Below are 6327 nucleotides of genomic sequence, written 5' to 3' on the forward strand. Positions count from 1 at the left end.
CATTTTCCTTTGGTCTAAACAAATGTTAATAACACAGCTAGAGTGGTGGTGTTTTGTTTTGTTTTTTGCTTCTGTGGCAGTGGGGAGGGGGCATTTTTCCTAAGAAGAGATTATGCTTAAATAGCTTCTGAGAAATTGGGGTGGGGACATGGCTGCTTTGGAAGAGGCTGTATGAAGGAACTGCTGCAAAGGGTAAACATTTCAACAAGCTCTGTGCCTTCATTTAAATGAGGAGTTTGTAACAAGAAAACAGGGAAGTACAGTAAATGGTAGGCTGCTCTTGCTTCCCTCCAGAAGGAACTTCAAGCCTTTAAGATTATAAAGCAGGTTCTAAATTTGTTATTATGAAGGCGATAACATGTTGCACTGAAATTGTATCCAAGCCCTGAGTCCAGTGGTTCCTAAGACCAACAAAAGTTTATTCAGGCAAATTAAAGTTCATACCTTGAGTAAACCATTGCTGGTCTTCAAGGACTCAAAATTTGTTCACTGGCTTCAGACCTACATGGCTGCCCACCTGGGTCTGTATCTAAGCCTCTTTATATAGCTTATGTTCCTCGCTTGACAGACGGGCTTGTGCTTTTGTCTTTCAGCCACACAGTCATTAATCAACAAGTGGGGCTGTTCTGGCCACTGTTAAGCCTCAGACTGGGGAAATGACTCTCATTTGGGTTTGGCCAGGTAACGTAGAGGATAGAGCTCCTTTGCCAAAGAATGAGGTGTGCATCTGATGGCCAAGAAGACCAATGACAGCAGAATACATATACATCAGAGCAGAATTTGTACAGGATCTTTTCCATTTCATCATGAGAAAGAAACATCTTGTGTCTAGTCACTCTAGTGTTTTACCACTGAAAGCTGCACATGGCAAATCATCTACAGCTCTTAAATATGCAGGAACCTCTTCAGCCCCTAGACCCAGTAAGCCTGACTAGTAATGGCAGCTGCTCTCTCCTTGAAAAAGTCAGTGGTGCAAACAAATAAACTCCTTGCAAATACAGGTGTATATATTTAACCATAGGTGCTCATGGATTTACAAATGCTGCACATAGTGTGTTTATGCTAGCCCAACACTTTTCATGTGCTTGCATAGGTTTATGAATGCCACAGCATTGCATCATCACCATCACTCTAATGACTAATGCTTATTTGTCTGTGGCACTTCCTAGAGTAAAAAGCACCTTACAGTCTTTGTCTTGATCACTGCTGGTGACAACCACACAAGGCAGGGGGTCACTATGCATTCCCAATATACAGAGGAGAAAAGGAGATGGAGGCTGATAGCAGCTTTCCAAAGGCTACCCACTGCGTTCGCATCAGAACAAACATTTCCAGCCAGGGACAAAGCCACTGCTCTTTGTAAAACATAAGCAGGGCTGGTAGCATTGCCGCGTCCTAGCATTTTCCTGTTGCAAAAGAGCATGCAGAAGCTGGTGCCACTGTTGCTCTAGTGGTCTCTTGGTCTACCCTTTTCTCTAGCCTGCTGTAAAATGCAGGACTCTAGTTGCATCCTCTGAAAAGGCAAGATAAAGGAGGTGGAAGGGCAGAGGTACAGAGCAGGTAGCATTGCTGCTGTATATTTGTTCATGTCTGCTGAACATTTAAAATGGCTGAGCCTCAAAGAGATCTACAGTCTGGGGTGGGAATTGCTGGCGCTGCTATTAGAGTCACAGTGAACCCATGAAGCTAACAGATTGAGCCCGTTAGGGGAGGGCGGGATATAAATTCGATAAAAGAATAAATCTTATACGGACTCAAAACCGTTGGTCATCCAAAATCAGTCTTGTCCACTCAGACTGGCAGTGGGTCTCCAGAGCATCAGGCAAAAATCTTTCACATCACCCACTACCAGGAACTGCTGGCAGTTTTTCAATGGAGCTCCAATTTAGGCTAGTGTAACTTTGCATAGGAAAGAGCCCTGTGGTGCAGAGTGGTAAGCTGCAGTACTGCAGTCCAAGCTCTGCTCATGACCTGCATTTGATCCCGGTGGAAGCTGGGTTTAGGTAGCTGGCTCAAAGTTGACTTAGTCTTCCATCATTCCAAGGTTGGGAAAATGAGTACCCAGCTTGCTGGGAGTAAAGTGTAAATGACTGGGGAAGGCAATGGCAAACCACCCCATAAAAAGTCTGCCATGAAATGTCATGAAAATGACGTCACCCCAAATGACTGGTGCTTGCACAGGGGACTACCTTTACCTTTTAAAACTTTGCATAGGATTGTACTTTAAACCAGGGGTCCCCAACCCCCAGTCTGTGGACTGGTACCAGTCCATTGTCTGTTAGCAACCGGGCCATGAGTTGTATAATTATTTCATTATATATTACAATACAGCAATAATAAGATGACATTGGATTTATATCCTGCCCTCCACTCCAAATCTCAGAGTGGCTTACAATCTCCTTTATCTTCCTCCATCACAACAGACACCTTGTAAGGTAAGTGGGGCTGAGAGAGCTCTGACAGAAGCTGCCCTTTCAAGGACAACCTCTGCCAGAGCTATGGCTGACCCAAGGCCATTCCAGCAGGTGCAAGTGGAGGAGTGGGGAATCAAACCTGGTTCTTCCAGATAAGAGTCTGCACACTTAACCACCACACCAAAATAAAGGCACAACTGTATCATCCCAAAACCATCACCCACACCTCCCCGCCAGTTCATGGAAAAATTGTCTTCCACAAAACCAATCCTTGGTGCCAAAAAGGTTGGGGAATGCTGCTTTAAACCACCTAAATCTCCAAAAAAAAAAGACTATGGGTGCGATTGCAGGAGAAATTTGGCCCAACCTAGCTACACCTTCCCTCTAGATTTAATGTGTGTGATCACATGCACACATCTGCCCCCAAGTCTCACCCATCCTTAGGACAGGCTGGGACTGGATTAAATAGCTGCTGGGAACTTCCCAGTAGCAAATCTCTAAAGCACATTCAGGGTGTATTTCCTGGATGTCTGAATGGCCAGGATGAGCAATGCATGCTCAGGAGCAGTGTGAATGCTGCTCTTGTGTGTGTGTAGCTCATGCCTCTCCTGGCAGCAGGGTGGGGGCTGTGTGATTGCTAGAGCATGCATCAAAGAGGCTCTTCCAAAGGCTCTTTCAAAGCTGGGATACTGCCACACCAAATTCCCAGTGTGATCCCACCCTATGATAAAGCACAGCATAGGGAAATATTTCTGAAAGTTAAGCAAGGAGAGGAGTTGTGGCTTATTGGTAGAGCATCTGCTTTGCATGCAGGAGCTCCTGGATTCCCCTGAAAAGATCAGGTAATAGAAGGTGTGAAAGACTTCTGCCTAAGACTCCAGAAAGAACTGCAAGTCTGCAGGAACAATATTGACCTTGATGGACCAATGGTCTGAATCAGTATAAAGCAGTTTTTGTGTTTTCAAGTGGCCAGAAAGCACTATATTTCTGCCTAAAATTGTGCCCATCTGCCATTTGTGCATTGGATTGTGATACATTTCTGATCTGTTTGGAGAGGCGAATTTAGTAACAGGGAAGAGAAAAACTTCAGTCATCTGTCTTCCTGGATTCTTCCCATTTGCAGCTGCAGACTTGGCACTGTTTGCTGGAAACTCCTGAAGGCAGGAAAGATGTTTTCATGCCTTCCGATTTGCTGCTTACATCTAGCCGCCCTGAGTCCGCTTGCAGAGAGGGCGGGATATAAATGGAAAGTAATAAATAAATAAATAAATAGTGCCCTGCTCCCAGTTTAAAAGCCGCCCCATTCAGTCTGATAAAACATGGATTCACCTGGTGTTTAGGTGGTGGCATCCAGAGCCAACCCTGCCACTAGGCAAACTAGGCAATTGCCTGGGGTGCCAGCCTTCTAGGAGCACCAAACTGGGCACCCCCATGTGGGGGGGGGGGCAAGAAGTTAGCTTTGCCTAGGGTGCCAGGCAGTCTAGGGCCAGCCCTGGTGGCATCACTAAAGCAATAGTTCTTTAGCCTTTCCAGTTAGTGCTTGATTTGGCCTTGTTTGTAGATTATATTGTCCTGTGCTAGTGAGGATGACAACTGATGTACTTCAGACAGCACACATTGGGCTGGACATGACACCAAATTGCACAAAAGCTGAACTACAGTTGCACAGTCTCTCTTGTCCAAGTCCTCTGATCAGTAAAGTCTACTGTAGGTGATAGTTTCTATCATCACCGTATCTCCAAACTTCCACCAACTATTTTCTGCCTTTAAGCCCACACCATGTGCTGTACTTAGCCCTACCCTTTTATCCACAGTGTGCTTTGCAAAAAGAGTCAGGCTACTTTTTTCTCAAGACTGTAAACATTTGCTTAGCAATTCCTGGCTAGATTGTCATTCAGCTTCAACAGCCCACAGACTGTGGAATCTCTACATAGCTACTGTAATTTGGATCTGAAGGATGAAATTATATGGCAGCGTTAACCACAGGAGTATTTCAATCCCCTTTCTGTGGGAAGCTATGGTCAGCCACAGTTTTCCTTCCTACAGAAGCGCTAACCTTTGTTGGCTTCCTTCCTTCTTTCCTTCCTTCCGTCCTTCCTTCCCCAGTTCCTGTGTTTTCTTGCTGAGTTGTTTCTGTGTGTGTGTGTTGCTCCTTGGATGCATGCTGCTTGCTCATCTTTGCATTTCCAATAAGCAGTAGAGGATGTTTCCTCTAAGGATCCATACATTGTACAATTCCTCTTGGGAAGCTTATTCGATATTATACAAATCAAAGCCTGCAGCAGGTTTTTCATAAAGTGAATTGGGGAGTTGGAGAAAAGCAGCTAGAGCAGAGGTAGCCAAACTGTGGCTCGGGAGCCACATGTGGCTCTTTCACACATATTGTGTGGCTCTCAAAGACCACCCCCCATTGGCTGGCTTGGAGAAAGCCTTTCTGTCTTTAAATCACTTTTCCAAGCCAAGACAGCTGGTGGCTGGGAAAAAATATGGAGCAGAGGTCCATCAGTGGCTATTAGCCACAGTGCATGCATATATATGTGTGTGTGTGTGTGTTTGTGTGTGTATTTGGCCACTGTGTGACACAGAGTGTTGGACTGGATGGGCCATTGACCTGATCCAACATGGTTTCTCTTATGTTCTTAAAATGAATTTAAAGTTAAAGTTGCTTTCTTTCCACCTCTCCCTCCCTCCCTCCCTCCCATCTATTTGCTTTCCTTCCTTCTTTCCTTCCTTGCACCTCTCACACATCTGAGTTCATGTCTTGTGGCTCTCAAACATCTGATGTTCATTCTACTTGGCTCTTATGTTAAGCAAGTTTGTCCACCCCTGAGCTAGAGTGATCTTTGAGAGGTGCACTTAAAAACTTTGGTTCAGTATGGAAGTTTGCAAGCAGAATTGCAGGATAAGTCTGCTGTAGAGAGCTTCCTGTGATGGAATTAAAATACATTTTATTAAGACTAACCACCATTTGCACTGCAATACGCAACTTTTTAAAGGTGTGCAGAGTTCTTCTGCAGGTTAATTTTTTAAAAATTAATAATTTAATGTTTCTGAACAAGAGCTTAGTATTAAGCCCTGCTTCTCCTTTTCCGCAACATTTTCCAATTTTATCCTGGAGATGGAGGAAGTCTGTGCAGATTTAATTAGGTTAGGGACATGCCATAGGCAAAGGCCTTAGGTTACACAGTGGCATAAAGGAGCAATGCTTTCCTCTGACAGTAGAAACATCAGCATGAAACAATGAAAGCGTGCCACTTAAAAACAACTGTACAACAACATCAGAGGGGTTCCAGCACAGATATAACTGAAGGGTAAACACAATGGATGCCTCCACCTGCATGTCAGTTTTGGAACTTGACAGGCATGAATAGCTTTGTCTTCTCATGACTTTAGAATGCAATAGGGTCAGGCATCACAAGCTCACAACAGGGCTGGGATAAAGTAGTGGTGTCTGTCATCTATGGCTGACCCTACTCAGTTCAGTGAATAAATACACTCAGAGCTATTTTTGTAGCAACACACACACGTCAGGGTCTGTGCACACACAAGAAGTACCCGTTATTGTCACCTGCATCCAAGTGGGCTGCTGCAGTCCAGGCTGCACAGTGGTAGTGGGAGAACCTTTGACTTCCATCAGCTACCCTTCTTGTCCCATGAGCTCTGACCAGTCCAGGTACCCAGCTTAATCATGCTTAGAAGTTTGGAGGATCCATCTGGAGCAAGGCTGCAGTACCCAGGGGTGGCTGTATGGGTCAAGCAGACCTTGTGATGTGGCCAGAGATACAGTCAGCTGTATTCCTATCAGACATTAGTGTGGTGTTATGACACCAAGACCAGCTATTCAGGCTGCAATCCTATATGTGCTTGCCCAGGAGTAAGCCTTACTGAACACAGTGAGACTTGTTTCTGACTA

This window comes from Heteronotia binoei, chromosome 1, assembly GCF_032191835.1.
Source record: "Heteronotia binoei isolate CCM8104 ecotype False Entrance Well chromosome 1, APGP_CSIRO_Hbin_v1, whole genome shotgun sequence".
NCBI classification, from domain to species: Eukaryota; Metazoa; Chordata; class Lepidosauria; order Squamata; family Gekkonidae; genus Heteronotia; species Heteronotia binoei.